Genomic DNA, 19,645 nt, shown 5'->3' with positions numbered 1-19,645 from the left:
AATATGAGGGCAATCATACCAATACATGGACAATAAACATGCAATTGTGACAATGTGCAAACACAAATGGGCATCCTAATCTGTGAACAAGAAATGCGTAATTGTGACAAAAATATCTCTTCCTATTAAAGCACAAATAAACCGCTCATTATTGTCCCCAACCCTTAGCAAAAATCCCGTTGCAGAAAATAATCAATCCTCCCTCTATTACCAGACCTCAGACACAGTGGCATAAAAAGGGTGAGGGGAAGTCCTCCTAGGCTTCCCCTTAGCTGTGCCATATGATATAGAAGAAAAACTCTAGGTTCTGTGCTAGCACTCTATATGACTTTGTTCTGACAAGGCTCTGTGGTACATTACTGCCATGGGGAGGACAACATGACCCATTCCCTGCATTATCATTATGGTAATTTGAGTCTTTGGTGTGAAGAGCCTGCTCTGCTTTTTGTGAGCTAAAATGCTGTAGAGGTGATTGTGAAACATTTGTTGGGGCCTAGTGCATTAGCAAGTTGTTCCCCTTCCCCATAATCCCATACTACCCCCCCCCCCCCCCCCACACCACCACCACTGGAGGTTTGTAACACATTCAAGGCATTTTCGGGGACATGCAAACTAACAAACAACCACTGTGCACATAGATATGACATGACACAAATCAAAATGTGATGGATTTTTTCCTTTAGCAGATTGTCCCAGTGCACACTGAATCATGGACTAGGTGGATCAGTTTGCTCATCACTATACATTTTTTGAATATCCTCCTAGCTATTTTCCAACCAGTGCACTTGTCTATGTACTATTAGCCCCCAGTCATTGGGATATGAGTTCTGTTGCCTAGTATTCCAGGCTGGGTGGTGGTGAGAGATCTGTACATCTTTCTTTTTTTTTCATTTAAAAAAAAAACAACTATTTGCAAAAAATGAACAATTATCTGAAGTAATTATGGTTGGATTAGCAAATTAAAATCTGATGAACAAGATTTCAAGAATGGATAGGTTAAATTGCCAGCAGGGTGGATTTTTTTTGTTATTTGTTCATCTCTAATTATCGGTAATATTAATGTCAAACAAAGTTATGCACTTTTAAAATAGCTCTTATGCCTAATGGATACAGAATCTTTTGACAGTTTGGTTTGACATATTTCAGGTAATGATTCAGAAGTAGGAAGGAAAGCAACTATTTCTATTAAGCTGAAAAATGGAAGCCTTAGACATGCTGCAACTTGGCAGCTAGAAAACAGTCCTCAAGCAATAAAAACATGACCTAATATAGAACACTCCAATTTAGCATTGTTTCTTTTTAATTGACACCTCATACATTTTACATTTTTTAATTATTGTGTACAGCATAAAAACAGTATATAACAATATACATTAAAAATAAATGAGCAACTACTAAATTAAATCTCTCGTTTTTTTCGTCAATGTATGTACCAAGTGTAAGACAAAGCAGTGTTTGGACTGTGCTAAAGCTTTGACACAGTTCCCTACAAAGTTTAAGGCAAGAGATAGACAATTCGAACCATGTATAGGCAGGCTGAATGTAACAGGTTGATCACTTAATCAACTCGGGTACAACCAGGGCCGTAACTACAGGGGTTGCAGGGGTTGCGGTCGCAACCGGGCCCCATGCTCCAGGGGGCCCTGTGTACACCTGGATAGGAGGGGCAGCAGGGGCCGCATGTAGAGAAATCACTGCCCTCCTTTTTCCTCCTGTAGCTGCAGGGGGAAAATGGAGGAGATTGGTTCCTCTGTATGCTGCCCCCGCCACTCCTCCTATCCATCCAGTTCACTTGTGTTCTGCTGTCTCTGGGCCCCTGTGTGCTCCCCTGGTCCCCCCCCCTACTGTGCTCCCCCCCCCTACTGAGCTCCCCCCCCCACTGTGCTGCCCCCCCCTACTGTGCTCCCTACCCTCTCCTGCCGGCTGCTGCAGGGGATGTGTCACAATAGAGAACCAGGAAGGGGTCGGTAAATAGGTAATTTACCAGCCAGCTCCTTCCTTTTCTCAATGGACAGAGTCATAGTCAGTGACATTGTAAAAAAATAAAATAAAATGATAAAAAATACAATTAACATACCAAAAAAATAAAAACAACTGACACCAGTGGGTGAACTTCCAGGATCGTAAAGGTCACACTTGCAACCGGGCCCTGGCATTCCGCCACTGTGGGGAGGCCCCAACATCGCAGGAAGGTGGCCCACTGCAGAACTTGTGAAAGGGTCCCGCAACGAGAGTAAAGGGCCCCAGGATCAGTGGGAAGAGTCCCAGGCTTGAAGGGAAGGGCCCCGGCCAGGGGTCCAGGGGGCCCTTCATGGTTTCCTGCACCGGGGCCCTGAAGGTTCTAGTTACGCCTCTGGGTACAACTAGTCTGCCAGATTTACTTACGATTATCACTATAGCCGCTAGCAAGAAATCACTGTCTTCTCCCTGTGGGGACAGATTTCCCCACCCCTGGGAGAACACAATGGCTCAGCAGGAGGGATTCCTCTGTCAGCACTGTCTGTGTTGATGTGGGAATCATGGAAGGTGGGGGGGGGGGGGGGGACCCGTGGTTACAGAAGAAAAATTTGCACCATCTATGGCCTGCCTTAAGCCTCGTACATACGCACCGATTGTCGGCCGACCGATCGGCCGTCTTTTGTCCAGTGTTGCTGTGTTGGTTGGTTGTTGGTTGAAATGTGCTCTAGACTGCACACAAATTTTGTCGGCCACCAACAACCAACTGCAGAAGTGATTTCATGTTCTGGTTAACTTTTCGTGTGTTTTTCCTTCTCTGAGCATGCCCAGTCTTGTTCATCACATTTTTGTCTGCCGAAATCTGTACTGACTGAAGAACAATCGGCCGTTCTGGTGACGGCCAACAAAAATTTTAAAGCATGCACACCAGATTTTGTTCGGCCGAAAAGTCGCAGTCGGTTGTCGGAAGCATCATACTAACAAGCCGATAATCGGCCGATCGGGCGGCGACCGAAAATTCACGGCCAACAATCGGTGCGTGTGTACGGGGCTTTGGTCAAGGTTTATAGGCATAGAGAATGTAATCTGTAAATGAACAGAAACCTGTTTTTAAACAAACCATCAAAGAGTAGTGATTGATATATTTCATATTCTGAATGGTTTAAGGTTGTTTGTGGTCTACTCCAAGGTTCATTGTTAAGAATGTTACTTTTTAACCTATTTCTAAGTTATAGAATACCATTTATGTCTTTGCAGATGACAGAAAGCTCTCTAGTGTAATACAATTCCTATAGCACATCTCAGACCTAAAATATGACCTTGATGTATGTTGGCCGATATACAGCATATATCCGCGCTGCATATAGACTTTTAAATATGTATTTTATTCCATAGACTTTTAAATATTTATATATATATATCCTGTATATATATATATATATATATATATATATATATATATATATATCCTGTATATGTATATATATATATATATATATATATATATATATATATATATATATATATATATATATATAGATATAGATATAGATATCCTGTATATATATATATATAATATCCTACATAAATTTACCAACAGTGTACTGTTTGCTTGGGCAACAACATGGCAAACAATATTTATTGTTCATAAATGTTAAGTTATCCACTTGGAGCTAAAACATACATGCATCATACGATTTAGAGGTGTGGGTAAATGTATAATGGAAAAGATTCTGGGTGCACTGGTAGATCATAAACGCAATAACCGCATGCATCATGCATTGTAGGAGGGTAACAACTGGAGTCTATGCAGAGCTTTTTTCTCAGAGAATAGATGCAGAAACTCCCCCTTTATAAGTCCCCCCTTGTCTCTGCTCCCCACCCCTCTCCCAGAACTGTCCCTTGGTTTCACCCCCTACCCACCACCCAGTACTGCCCCAAGTATCATTTTATGTTGCTAAATAATTTGTATGGAATTTGTTCTTGTCTAATAACAAAAGCAGTTAACCACTTGCCGACCGGTCACGTTGACCGTACTGCGGCAAAGTTGCTCAATATCGTCCAGCGACGTAGACCTACGTCAATGGACTCCTCCCCTTGTGGGCGGCACGCTCCCGCTGTTTTCAGTCACAGCGGGAGTTGGGCCAGGGGAAGAGAGGCGGTGATCACCGTCGCTCTTCCCCGATCGTCGGGGATCTTGTGTGGAAATCCGCCCGCTTGTGTAAACAAAGCGGGCGGATCTCCTAAGTGACAGGCAGAGTCAGATTGCAGGGTTCAGCTTAGCTGAACCTGCGATCTGTCCCTGTGTCACTCAGTCACCTCCCCCCACACACGTCAGTAAGCACCAGGCATACTTTAACCCCTTGATCACCAATAAAAATTAACCCCTTCCCTGCCAGTGTCATTTTTACAGTAACAGTGCATATGTATAGCACGGATTACTGTAGTAATGTCACTGGTACCCCCAAAAGTGTCAAAAATGTCAGTCAAGGGTCCTATATGTCCGCCGCAATGTCGCAGTCCTGAAAAAAAAAAACGCAGATCACAGTCAGATTGCCGCCATTACTAGTTAAAAAAAAAAACAATAAAAATGACATGAATTTCCCGTAGTTAGTAGCTGCGATAACTTTTGCGCAAACCAATCAAAATACGCTTATTGCGATTTTTTTTTACCAAAAATATGTAGCAGAAAACAAATTGGCCTAAAATGTTAAAAAATTTAGATTTTTACATTTTTGGGGGGGGAATTTCATATTAAAAATGTGAAAAATATTGTTATTTTTTCAAAATTGTCACTCTTTATTTGTTTATAGCGCAAAAAGTAAAAATTGCACAGGTGATCAAATACCACCAAAAGAAATCTCTATTTGTGGGTAAAAAAAGGACATAAATTTCATTTGGGTACAGCAATGCACGACCGCGCAATTGTCCATTAAAGTAATGCAGTGCAGAATCACAAAATATGGCCTGGTCAGGAATGGGGTAAAATCTTCCGGTCTTAAAGCGGTTAAAAATAGGCTCATTGAGAATTTTTTTTTCAAAGACATGTAGCTAAATACATTTTTACCTAAATATATGACAACAATTGAATATATTGGATATTTTTTAACTGTCAAAGTAGAAAAATATTGTTATTTTTTCATTTTTTTATTAATATCGCAAAAAATAAAAAGTGCAGAGGTGATCACATACCACCAAAAGAAAGCTCTGTTTGTGGGAAAAAAAGGACGTAAATTTTGTTTGGGTACGGCATTGCATGACTGCGCAATTGTCAGTTAAAGTCACACAGTGCTGAATCGCAAAAAGTGGCCTGGACGTAAGACAGCAAAATCCTCCGGTGGTAAAGTGGTTAAATAGATCCCCTGGAGCCAGCTAAAATAGATCCCCCAAGTAACAATAGATTCCCCCAGAAACAGTAGACCTCACCCCAGCAACAATAGATCACTCACACAACAATAGACTCCCCCAGCAACAATGGACACCAACCCAGCAACATTAGGTCCCTCCAGGAACAATAGATTCCCCCAGAAACAGTAGACCCCACCCCATCAACAATAGATCACTCACACAACAATAGACCCCCCCAGCAAAAATAGACCCCCACCCCAGCAATAAAAGATCCCCCACAAGCAGAGGCGTAGCGTGGGTTGTCAGTGCCCAGGGCAAGGCAAGTAATTTGCGCCCCCTAACCTGCAGACTTTTAGCACTCCCTGAGTCCCTTCCTACAATAGTACTGACCAGCCTGATTCCTACACTGACCTAGCAGTCCACTACGCTAACATACCTGATTCTTGTACTGGCCACTACACTGACCTACCTGTCCACGACACTGACCCTTACAATGACCTACCTGATTCCTACCTGCCCACTACACTACACTGCCCACTACACTTCACTGTCCACTACACTACACTGTCCACTACACTACACTGACCATTAAAACTACACTAAACTGTTTACTACACTACACTGTTCACTACAGTGTCCACTACACTACCCACTACACTACACTTTCCACTACACGATACTGACCACTACACTGACCACTACACTACACTGACCACTACACTACACTACACTGTTCACTACACTACACTGTCCACTACACTACACTACACTACACTACACTGTCCACTACACTACCCTACACTGTCCACTACACCACACTAACCACTATATTGTCCACTAAACTACACTACCCTACACTGTCCACTACACTATACTACACACTACACTGTTCACTAGACTAAAATTTCCAATACACTACACTTACCGCTACACTGACCACTACACTAACCACTACACTACACTGTCCACTACACTGACCACTACACTACATTGTCCACTACACTACTCTAACCACTATATTGTCCACTAAACTACACTACCCTACACTATCCACTACACTATACTACCAAGTACACTGACCACTACGCTGTCCACTACACTACACCACACTTTCCAATACTCTACACTGTCCACTATACTACCCACTACACTACATTGTCCACTACACTACCCACTACACTACACTGACCATTACACTACACTACCCACTACACTGCACTGACCACTACACTACACTAACCACTGCACTGTCCACTACACTACACTACACTGTCCACTACACTACTCACTACACTGCCCACTACACTAGATTGTCCACTACACTACCCACTACACGTCACTGTCCACTACACTACCCACTACACTACACTACACTACCCACTACACTACACTGTCCACTACACTGCCCACTACACTACACTGCCCACTACACTACACTGTCCACTACACTACCCACTACACTGTCCACTACACTACCCACTACACTACACTACACTACACTGTCCACTACATTGTCCACTACACTACCCACTACACAACACTGTCCACTACACTATGCACTACACTACATTACACTACACTGTCCACTACACTACCCACTACACTATCCACTACACTACACTGTCCACTACACTACCCACTACACTACACTACACTGTCCACTACACTACCCACTACACTACACTACCCTGTCCACTACACTACCCACTACACTACTACTACCCACTAAACTACACTACACTGTTAACTACGCCTCCTTCTCAGAATGTGTCTAGTCCTGCAGCCAGCAAAATGCCTTACCTGTTTTCATGATCCATCCGCTCTGCCACATGGTGATGATGAGCCCTTGCAGGGGGCAGGTCGGGGAGGATTGTGAGAGCTTAGAGGAGGCGGGATGGAGGCACATGCAGAGCTGACTTAGAAGACAGCGAGGTGGGCTCCAGAAGCGAGGCGGGGCTCTGCCACTGGCTAGCCCCGCTGCCGCACATGACAATGTTGGCCCAATCACAGGGCGCCGGCCGGCCATCGTTTAGCCTAAAGATGGCGCGGTTGGAGTGACACGCTAGGAAGAATTTTTAAAGTTTGCTAGAGTGACACTGGCGCGGGATGCGCCCCCCCAAATGTTGCGCCCGGTGCGGCCGCCCCCCCTGCACCTTCCACGCTACACCACTGCCCACAAGCAATAATAGACCCTCACACAAAAACAGATCCCCACTAGTAACAATAAATCCCCCAGCAGACAGCATCAATAGACCCTCCAGCACACCCCTTGCTTTTATATACATTTAGTGCTGGAGGTGCCGGAACTGCATTCCCCCATGTACCCGCAGAAAAAAAGCCCTGAGTCTATGGTGGGGAAGGATCTGGGTGTTCTGGTAAATTCTAAAATGAAAAACAACATGCAATGCTAAGCATGTTCCAGAGGGTACAATATTTCTTGTATAAAAAGTGACATATATTTAAGAGAGACATAATCCCTGTACAAAGCATTATTATAACTAGCCATACTGTACGCTGATCAAAATTTAGCTGGTTTAGCAGGGACCAGCCACATTTTGATCAGTGTGTGACTGTTCCTGCTCATAGACCCTGTTTAAGGAACATGATGAAAAACTTTTGGCATTTGGCTGAAGCCACTGTTCAGGCTTTTTTTGTTCAGCCTACTGGCTTATCTGGATTGGGACACTTTAATGAGATGACTAGTAACGGAGATCTTATACTGATATACTCCATATAATTCAATAATGCCAGAGAGAGCTCCATAATATAAAATGTGGCAAAGCCATACCACTTTTTTTAAAATTAGCCCTATTATTTTGATCAGTCATCAAATAGATAGAATCAGTTTTAGCTAATGAAGAGTATTAGGTATGCAAAATGGACCAGTGGTTCAAACTGGCTGACTTTGTCATAAAGATATGTCACTTGAACACCTTAAGAAAGTACATATACAATAGTGTTATCATCTACTCAAATGTAAAAAAATGTTGTTAGGTGTAAGTGTAGATAGACATTGTTCAGCCATCTATACCTATAAGAATAAATTCATCACTAATATGTGTGATAACTAAATATTATATATACAATGAGCCAATTTGTCTGGGTTCAATTTGCCAAGGTTTCAGTGAATCCTGTTTGAAATTTGTCATTCTTGCCCCTCACTACTATCAACACTCAATTGAAGTCTATAGAGCAGCCTTTTTCAACCAGGGTGCTGTGGCACTCTGGTGTGCCTCCTGGATTCTTCAGGGGTGCCTTGGCAAAATGCCTAAAAATTGCAACAAGTTGAAACAGGTTTTTACTTTGCAGCATTACAATCCTGGGCACTATGCGGGTCAAGCCACTGGCATCTGACAACCAATAACATCACTGGTTGATAAGGAGAATGACAGGTGCTTGCATAGAATCCTTGTTTACTCCTCCTCTTCCCCTCTGCATCAGCACTGTGGTCACATCAGCAAGTAGAAGAAGAGAAACTAAGGAAGAAAAGAAACACTAGAATACTAGTCAGTACTAGTTTGCAATAGTGGAGGAATAAATCACTTCTAACATTTGATGGCCCATGTGTATGGATGTTGCTGCTATATGTAAAACTATTTGTTTTGTTTTTTTTTACATTTTAGAATGAGGTGCCTCGAGATTGTGCAGATTTTTAAAGGGTGCAGCAACTGAAAAAAGATTGAGAAACACTGCTATAGAGGTAAAAACACTGCTATATGATAAATACTTCCTTTTAATTCTGCCATTTGTAGGGAATCTGTAGAGCTAAGAGGCAAGAAAGTGTCAAAAAGGCACAGGAAGCTGGATATGTGTACCCAAAAACATACAGTGGGGATCGAAAGTTTGGGCACCCCAGGTAAAAATTTGTATTAATGTGCATAAAGAAGCCAAGGAAAGATGGAAAAATCTCCAAAAGGCATCAAATTAAAGATTAGACATTCTTATAATAGGTCAACAAAAGTTAGATTTTATTTCCATAATTGACACTTTCAAAATTGCAGAAAACAAAAAAATGGCGTCTGCAAAAGTTTGGGCACCTTGCAGAATTTATAGCATGCACTGCTCCTTTTGCAAGGCTGAGACCTGCCAGTGTCATGGATTGTTCTCAATCATCGTCTAGGAAGACCAGGTGATGTCAATCTCAAAGGTTTTAAATGCCCAGACTCATCTGACCTTGCCCCAACAATCAGCACCATGGGATCTTCTAAGCAGTTGTCTAGAAAACTGAGACTGAAAATAGTTGACGCTCACAAAGCTGGAGAAGGCTATAAGAAGCTAGCAAAGAGTTTTCAGATGTCAATATCCTCTGTTCGGAATGTAATTAAGAAATGGCAGTCATCAGGAACAGTGGAAGTTAAAGCAAGATCTGGAAGACCAAGAAAAATATCAGACAGAACAGCTCGCAGGATTGTGAGAAAAACATTTCAAAACCCACGTTTGACTGCACGATCCCTCCAGAAAGATCTGGCAGACACTGGAGTTGTGGTACACTATTCCACTATAAAGAGATACTTGTACAAATATGGTCTTCATGGAAGAGTCATCAGAAGAAAACCCCTTCAAAGTCCTCACCACAAAATTCAGCGTTTGAACTTTGCAAATGAACATATAGACAAGCCTGATGCATTTTGGAAACAAGTTCTGTGGACCGATGAGGTTGAAATTGAACTTTTTGGCCGGAATGAGCAAAGGTACGTTTGGAGAAGAAGGGGCACAGAATTTAATGAAAAGAACCTCTTTCCAACTGTTAAGCATGGGGGTGGATCAATCATGCTTTGGGGTTGTATTACAGCCAGTGGCACAGGGAACATCTCACAAGTAGAAGGAAAAATGGATTCAATAAAATTTCAGCAAATTTTGGATGGTAACTTGATGCCCTCTGTGAAAAAGCTGAAGTTAAAGAGAGGATGGCTTCTACAAGGATGGCTTCTACAAATGAATAATGATCCTAAACACACCTCGAAATCCACGGGGAATTACATCAAGAGGCGTAAACTGAAGGTTTTGCCATCGCCTTCACAATCTCCTGACCTCAACATAATTGAAAATCTATGGATAAACCTTAAAAGAGCAGTGTGTGACAGACAGCCCAGAAATCTCAAAGAACTGGAAGACTTTTGTAAGGAAGAATGGGCAAAGATACCTCAAAGAAGAATTGAAAGACTCTTGGCTGGCTACAAAAAGCGTTTACAAGCTGTGATACTTGCGAAAGGGGGCAGTACAAGATATTAACTCTGCAGGGTGCCCAAACCTTCGCAGACACCATTTTTTTTTGTTTTTAGTAATTTTGAAAGTGTAAATGATGGAAATAAAATCTAACTTTTGTTGACATATTATAAGAATGTCTAATCTGTAATGTGATGCCTTTTGGAGATTTTTCCATCTTTCCTTGGCTTCTTTATGTACATTAATACAAATTTTTACCTGGGGTGCCCAAACTTTCGATCCCCACTGTAATAAAACACTGAACATTGCAGAGAAGATCAATAGGCAGCTTTGAGTGTAACATGGAAAATTTGTTTTAATGAAGAAGAATACACTTATCAGTGTATATCTAACTTTTTTTTACTCTGAAGATAGGGGGATGTGGTGAATATGAGAGATCGAATCTGAGTGGGTTTAGGTGCACCTTGTTTTAATTTTATTTGTTTTTGCAAACAATACTACAAATTTTTGAACATATACTGTATACCATATCATATAAGCATAGAGCCTAGATTGCTCTGGGAATGACATGTTAAAGGGATATGCACATTTCTGTGTTGTTTAAATTTGTTTTGATTAGGCTGTTGTCTGATTGGTTGGTCAAGTGAAAGTGGGTTTTATTTTCTACTTAGACCACATCTACTCCGGTGTACTGTTCTCATACAGACCTGAGGTTCAAAGATGTTTGTGCCCATCCTCCTTGCAAGCATCGTATGTATGCGCTTTCAGAGTTTTCACTGCATTTTAATGGGAAGGTGCATTTTTGGTGCAGTTTTAAACATGACTTTTGAAAAAAAGCAATTGACCTGTAAATGATGGGTATGAATGAAGAATCCCTTAGGATTTAATGGTCATGCATTTTATTTCCACTTTTTGTATTGCAAAAACATAAGAAAAACCTATCAGTGTGAAAGCAGCCTGTCACGTACCTGGTGGAGATCAAGCTTGAGAGGGGGCTTCTCTTGCACCTCTTGTCCAACAACTCCGGTAGTGATGACAGGTAGTATGAGGGCACAGAGTTGCACAAGGGCCGATGTAGCAGGTAGCACCCGCTGGGGTTTGCAGGAAGCAGATGACCATAGATCACCACGCAGGAACCAGGAACTGGAACAGGGTAACACTTGATTGGCAGACAGGAGTGTAGCCAGGACACAAGCCAAGGTCACAGCAGGCAGGCAGAAATCCAAAGGGCAAGCTGAATTGTACTAAGGTAAGCAGGTATGGCAGGACAAGGCTTAGGTAATGCAGAAACTAGCTGAAGACCACTCAGAAATCCATCCATGTCAGAGTCCAGCCTAAATAGACTGTTTGGCGTCAGTGCCCGTCCATGTGCACGTGCCTTTGTGCATGCACATATGTTTTCTCCATACTCTAACAGGTTTGCGTGAGTGTGACAATGCCTTTTTTGCATTGCACTTTTGCTCAGGATTATGAGCATGCACATAAGTATAAGCATGAGCCAACCTTCTCGTTCCAAGCTTCTCTTACACAGCCACAGCCTTTGACCTTTGAGAAATAAAGAGCTACAATGCACTATACTATACTATATATATATACTGTATATATATATATATATATATTTTTTTTTTTTACTGTATGTATATATATATATATATATATATATATATATATATATATATATACTGTGTATATTACACTATATACACTGATCAGCCATTTCCTTATGACCACCCACCATAACCTGTCAAGGCATGGACTCCACTAGATTTCTGAAGGTTTGCTGGGGTATCTGGCACCAAGCTGTCAGTAACAGATCCTTTAAATCCTGTGAGTTGTGAGGTGGGACCTCCATGGGTCAGACTTGTTTTTCCAGAACATCCCAGAGATGCTCGATTAGATTTAAGTCTAGAGAATTTGGCCAACAGCTCAAACTCATTGTTGTGTTCCACAAAGCAGTCTTAAACTCATCAGACCAGGCTGCCTTCATCCGTTGCTACATGGTCAAGCTCTGATGCCGATGTGTGAATTGTAGGCACTTTTGGCTATGAACATAGGTCAGCATGGGCACTCTGACTGTTCTGCGGCTACACAGCCCCATACACAACAAACTGCAATGCAGTGTGTGTTCTAACATCTTTCTAGCAGAACCAGCATTAACCTTTTCAGCAATTTGAGCTACAGTAGCTCTTCTATTAGATAGAAAGATATACTTCTAAGGGGAAATTAGGCACTTGGATGGTAATCATTGTAGAAGCCATAAAACTACAGGTATTGTGTCTGGAATCCAGATTCAGACACTCCATTGCTGGAGGACACCAGTGCACACTGTCCTCTCCCTACCAGTCTGTGCCTCATCACTTGTAATTGAGCAAATGTCTATGTGGCAATATACATGTCAGGTTGGGTGGAGGAAGTAACAATGATGAGTATTGCAATGAAGCCTAGACACCAATCAGAAAGTGACAAAAATGTTATACTAGTTAGTGCATCCTATGAAGGGGAGGAGACTCCCTCGTGGGTATAAGTGGAACCAAGATACCAGGACTTCCTGTCTTTGATAACGCCCTGTGGGAGGGGTGAAACGCATTGACAGAATTTCTGGCTCCAAGTAACGTAACGTCTATTACCCGTGGAACACACACAAAGCCGTGGCAAACCCAGAAGAAGTTTATACAAAACTGATGATCTATTGCCTATGCTCTATAAAGCGGATACTTATCTTCTAAATTTTAAGTGTGATTTTTCTCTTTTTGTAAAATAAATGGAGTTACTACATTATGAGAGTTTCTCTCCCTCTTTTGATCCTGTGGGATATGAGTGACGCCTGCATTGGCAGCCATATACCTCAGGGTACCGACATGTTGGCTACCTAGGAGACGAGAGAAGACCAATCAAGCACCCTCTCACCATACCTAAACGTGTTAGACCCCCATGCCGAAAAGCTGAAGGTCCATTTCTTCTAAAAGTAAGGGCACAACAGGGATGTGTGCTACACTTCACAGCATGATGTTTTTAGAGCACGTCAACACTGTTTAACATTTTAGCATGGAGCACTTTATATAAAGAAGGTACATTGTAGATTGAATTTTTTTGGGACAGTATAAGAATAATTATTTTGTTTAATAATATTTGAACATGGAGCACTTTATATGAAGAAGGTCCATTGTAGAAATAACTTTTTTGGGACACTATAAGAATATTAGTGATGAACACTGTAACAGCAATCATTTGGGCTCTCTGCTGACATGTTACAGCTAATTACGTTACCCGGAACCGTAATCAGCTGTGTTCGGTGGAAACAGTGTTTACGGAAGCAGCGCGTTCATGTGCGAAGCAACTTATTTCTACATTGGAGAGCCTGCCAGTGCCAGATCTTATGGTGGTTAAGCACAGTGAAACATCTTCTTCATAACTGTGAAAAACTTCCAATAGTGTGCATTACAACACTTTCAAATCAAGTAGTAAAACAAAAGCTCCTGCGCTCGAGTGATGTCTGACGGAGTAAAAAGAGGTGCACTATGAACTCAGATGTTAAAACAGCTATCGGTCTTGCTGCCCCCTTCAGGATCAAGGGTATCCAGAACCAACTGGTAGAAAAGACAAAAAAGGAAAAGAGGGCGCACCAACCTAGTGCATTACCATAAAACCATTTATTAAAATATTAAAAAGTATACAGAATACTCACAAAACTGGTGTGATATAACACACATCAACATAACATATGCAATCTCCAAGGTAGCCAAGGTCCCAAATGTAGCGAATAGGCATGCAGATGGTCGCATGGGGCTACTGTGGCTAGGCTGATGCGTTTCAGGGGCGAACCCCCTCCCTCAGAGCATTTTTTCTGGCTCTGAGGAAGGGGGTTCGCCCCTGAAACGCATCAGCCTAGCCACAGTAGCCCCATGCGACCATCTGCATGCCTATTTGCTACATTTGGGACCTTGGCTACCTTGGAGATTGCATATGTTATGTTGATGTGTGTTATATCACACCAGTTTTGCGAGTATTCTGTATACTTTTTAATATTTTAATAAATGGTTTTATGGTAATTCACTAGGTCGGTGCGCAATCTTTTCCTTTTTTGTCTTTTCTACTTTCAAATCAAGACCTTGTTTATTCTTTACCTGACACGTGTGAATACATCCACCAATGACTGAAATATAGCTCACCCTCTCATTTTTTTCTTGTTTAATACAGGCAACATCACTTTTTGCTAGCTAGAGCTCTCTTAGGCTGGGTTCACACAGGTCCAACTGGTTTGCAGTCTGCTGTCCTGTACGTTTGGGTTTAGGTCTGATTCAGGTGCAAATTTTTCCCTGAATTCGCACCTGAACGGGACCCAAAAATGCACAGGACTCTTTTCAAATTTGCACCGCAGCGGCACTGGACATGTGTGAACCTGCTCCATTGAAAGGTGGTTACACTCACATGTTATGCAAATCGGATGCAGTGTAAAACACATCCAATTGGCATACATGTAAACCCAGCCTTAATATAACATTTTTCAATCCAGGCAGCATAAAATCCAATATGATGAACCCCTTGTAAAAACTCTTTCATTAGCATATCAGTCAGGTCATTTGAAAATTAAACAAAATCGCACATAATAAAACTTCCCTTTCCTAAATGAATATATAAAAATTAAACTCACATAAAACTAATGTATACAAGCACTATGTGACATAGCATGTAATTAGCAGGAATACACTCTCCCTTTTCCCTGCAATTCACTACTACCCCATCTTACTCTTTCATTCCTCATTGTGGGTCAGTATATTTCTCCACGTCCATACCACACGGGTGATATCACTTCCCACACTTTCACAGTGCATATTTTCTGGAAACGTACAGCTGTTGTCTCTAATATCCATAAGAAGGCCTCACACAATACCACTATATTACCCATAATAATGGTCATATGCTGTATAAAATCGCTTGCAAATATTGTACACCCATATCTAACAGGGCATTGTGAAGTTGATGGGTCCAAATTATACATAAACACAAATCTCCAGGACGTAGATTGCTTAGCAATTATGAAGTGGTGGGAAAGAATCCGACACACGTGACCACTGTGTGTTAGTCCCCATTTACACTAGCGCGACTTGTCAGGCGACTTGGTCGCCTGACAAGTCGCGGTGGGTCGCCTGCCATTGATTAGCACAGGACCCGTTCTAATAGGAGCGACACAAGTCGCTCTGACTTAGAAAAAGGGTCCTGTACTACTTTGGGGCGACCTGGAGGCGACTTGCATTGACTTCAATGATATGAAGTCCGTGCATGTCGTGCCGAGGTCACGGTGCACGCTGTGCACCGCGACTTCACAGGTCGCCCCGGCAAGTCGTGTCGCCCCTGTGTGAATGGGCTCTTAGGGTCAGGGCACTACGAAAAACAGATTATTGGTTAAAGTGCTTGTTAAACCATTTAATGTTCGTGCTACAATCCCCTCTCTAGTATAAGATTTGCCCCAGTTTTTGTGTTTCGTAAAAAATATGCGCCTATATACCTTATTTTATAGTACCGCTTGGCGCTCAGGTGACCAGCCTCTCTCGATCTGACAGCAAAGTAGGCAGGGGTGACATCAGCCAGGAGGAGGAGAAGAGAGGAGGAGAGAGGCGGCTGGTCATGTGAGCGCCGAATGAAGCTTTAAAGTAAGGTATATAACAACTTATTTTTTGCAAAACACAACTGTGGTAAGTTTACAGGGGGGAGGGCAGAACCAAGCAGGATTAGCATGGTATTTCATGTGACAGAAAGGGCCAAATCCCACAGCACAAGCACTGTGCTGTATAACATGCTTTAAATGAACAGGGTGCATTTTTGTTTTAGGGTTACAAACACTTGATTCTGGTGAACATATGTGCTTCATGTAGTAGCAATTTTAAGTGAAGATTATATTGGTAATTTGTTGAGCTGGGAGCAGTACATCCTAATTAAAGTCTGTATGAAGCAGTGTACTTCTGCTTTATTGACTACAGTAAAGCCTTCAAATGTGTGGATCACAACAAGATGTAGCAAATGATGAAATAAATGGGAATATCAGACCACCTCACCTGTCTTCTGAAAAAACTGTATGCAAGTCAAGAAGCAACAGTTAGAACAGGACATGGGACAACTGATTGGTTCAAAATTGAGAAAAGAGCTCGGCAAGGATGTATATTGTCACCCTACTTTTTTTAATTTAAATGCAGAGTACATCATGCTAAATGCCAGGATCGTCGAATAACCAACCGAAATTAAGATCGCTGGGAGAAATATCAACAACCTGAGATTTGCAGACAATATCACACTAATGGCAGAAAATGGAGAAGAACTAAAGAGTCTCTTAATGAAGGTTAAATAGGAGAGCATAAAAGTGGGCTTGAAACTGAACATTAAGAAAACTAAGATAATGGCAACCGGTCCCATCACTCCTTGACAAATAGAAGGAAAAGAAATTGAAACAGTTACAGATTTTATCTTCCTAGGCTCCAAGATCACAGCAGACAATAAGTGTAGCCATGAAATTAAGAAACACTTGCTTCTTGAGAGGAAATCAATGGCAAACCTAGACAACATTATAAAAAGCAGAGACATCACCCTACAAACAAAGTGCTGTATAGTAAAAGCTATGGTATTACCAATAGTAACCTATGGCTGTGAAAGTTGGACCATAAGGAAGGCTGAACACTGAATAATTGATGCTTTTAAACTATGGTGTTGGACAGCAAGAAGATAAAACCAGTCAAACCTGAAGGAAATCAACCCTGAATATTCACTGGAAGGACAGATCCTGAAGCTGAAACTCAAATACTTTGGCCAACTAATGCGAAGAGAGGAATCATTGGAAAAGACCCTGATGCTGGGAAACATGGAAGGAAAAAGGAGAAGAGGACGACAGAAAACAAGATGGATAGATAGCATTATCGAAACAATGAACATACAGTTAAGCAAGGGCCGGGAGGCAGTGGAGGACAGAAAAACCTGGCTCGCTATAGTCCATGAGGTCACAAAGAGTCGTACACAACTAAATGACTAGAGAGACAGAGATGGTGGTGAAATTTCCTTTATACAAACGGTATTTAAAGGCACTATCCTCTAAAATCTTAAAGGGATGTAAATTTATGGGAGCTTATAATTTTCTTCTTGATATAAAACGTATGCATCTGTCCTTCCTGTTCACTAAAACTCTAAAGCTCTATCCTTTTAGGCTGAATGCCCTTTGTAATGCGCTTTGTTATTTTTACCTAGCGGTAAGCCTATAATAAGGCTTACCTGTAGGTAAAATGAATATCTCCTAAATATGCACAGTTTAGGAGATATTCACGCTTCATGCAGACGTTGATGTTAGCAGCGCATAGACTCTAAAGGTCTGTTATACTGTTCAGGATCTTCAGAGCTTCTTGCCAGAACTGAGGGCTTCCGCGCATACGGCTCCACCCACTCACAGCGCTGGAGCCTGTAAACCCGTAAGAAAGGCTGGGGGAATATGTCTGGCCTATTAGCGGTGACCAGGTGGGAGGGCTTCATTCTAAGGTAAGTATTTCATAATGTGCTAATATGCGATGTATATCAGCACATTATGGCATTGTCTTGCAGATTTTTTTTTATTTTTCAGCGGTTTACAACTGCTTTAATTTTATTTTGTGCAGATCAGTCACTAATAATGACCATCCGAAAGTAGGTCCAGGGTGTGCTCGGTGAACTTAACTAAATTTCAGATGTGAAATCTGAACTTCATTGAAATCAATGGGAACCGAATTTTAGCAATTAGTAATGTTAACATCTAACATCCAACATTCTAGGCTAATAAGCAAATAAAAGACATAATGAGCTGGGTAGTGCCCTGGGGGACACGTGCATAAGCAGAAAACTGTTTTAAAATTCAGCTTAGCAGGGAGCAGCGATTTTAATAAATCCTTTAAAAACATGCTTTGAGGAATGCCCTGAACCTGCCTGTGACGTAATGCAGAAAGTAGAGTTCTCTACTGATTTACAAAAAAGTAAAGTAAGTAGACATGCAGACACCCCATAACAAAAAAAAGTCCCATGATGTAAATCCATCATCAATCATGTCGTAGATGCATATCAATAATAATTCATTATGCCCTGCAACCTCCTAAAAGAAAAATCTGTTCCTGACGACTGTTCACTTCAAATGACAGCTTTCTAGCTGACAGCTGAAAGTTAACAAAGGGGCAGAATATCCAGTGATGCCATTGACCAAATATAAACATGACCATATTTGAGTATTGATGTCACCACAATCCAAATATGGTCAGTCATTAATATATTCGGTCAATGACGTAACCTGGAATACCCCTCAGCTGTCTTATCCAGGAACTGGGATTGACAGTAAGGGGTCATCAGGATTATATAGCTCAGCAGGTCAGTGTGTTTATTCTTTTAGCAGGCGGCTAGAGTCGTTTAATGTGATTGACGAGAATGTGCATCACTGGAAGATATGCTGGACAATGGATTTGTATTGTGAGACTTTGTTTTTTTTTTTTGTTTTTTTTTTTACTAAAGGACTAGTCAAAATATATGGTGTGTTTAATTGCTAATCATTTTTTTTTGTTTTTTTTTTGTGCATGCTTGTCCCACCATCCTTTCCTGGTCAATCAAGACTGCATGCTTTGATGAAGGTTTGGTATGGAGACCCTTAAAGTGATTCTAAAGCTTTAAGGCTTTTTTTACCTTAATAGATTCTCTGCATTAAGGCAAAAAAAAACTTCTGTCCCCCCCACCCCTAAAATATTTACCTGAGCCTGATCTCAATCCAGCACTGTTCCCAAGAGCAGCAAGGCTTCCCCCCCCCCCCCTCTCTCTCTTCACTGTTCACAATGGAGGCAGCAGCAGAAGCCACTGTCAATCAAAACCAGTGAGGAGGAAGTGGAGAGCAGGACCAATCCGTGATGTGTGTGTCAATAGATGCATGCAGCCTGGCTCAGGTTTACTATAGGGGCACTCAGAAAGGAGAAGGAGACAATGGCGCAGACGGGGGTCCCCAGAAGAGGTTTGGGTCAGCACTGTGCAAAACTATTGCTCAGAGCAGGTAAGCATCACATGATAAAAAAAAAACAACTTTTAACTTTACAGTCACTTTAGGGAGTAACCTATGCATTGTCTTGCCTATTTTTTTGCGTGGGGTCCCTCTTAAAACTCATACCCGGCCTGAAGAATTTAGTATAAATTT

Source organism: Pelophylax lessonae (genome assembly GCF_965119305.1).
Source record: "Pelophylax lessonae genome assembly, chromosome: 4".
Lineage (NCBI taxonomy): Eukaryota > Metazoa > Chordata > Amphibia > Anura > Ranidae > Pelophylax > Pelophylax lessonae.
The sequence above is the reverse complement of the archived record's forward strand: the minus strand, read 5'-3'. Positions refer to the sequence as shown.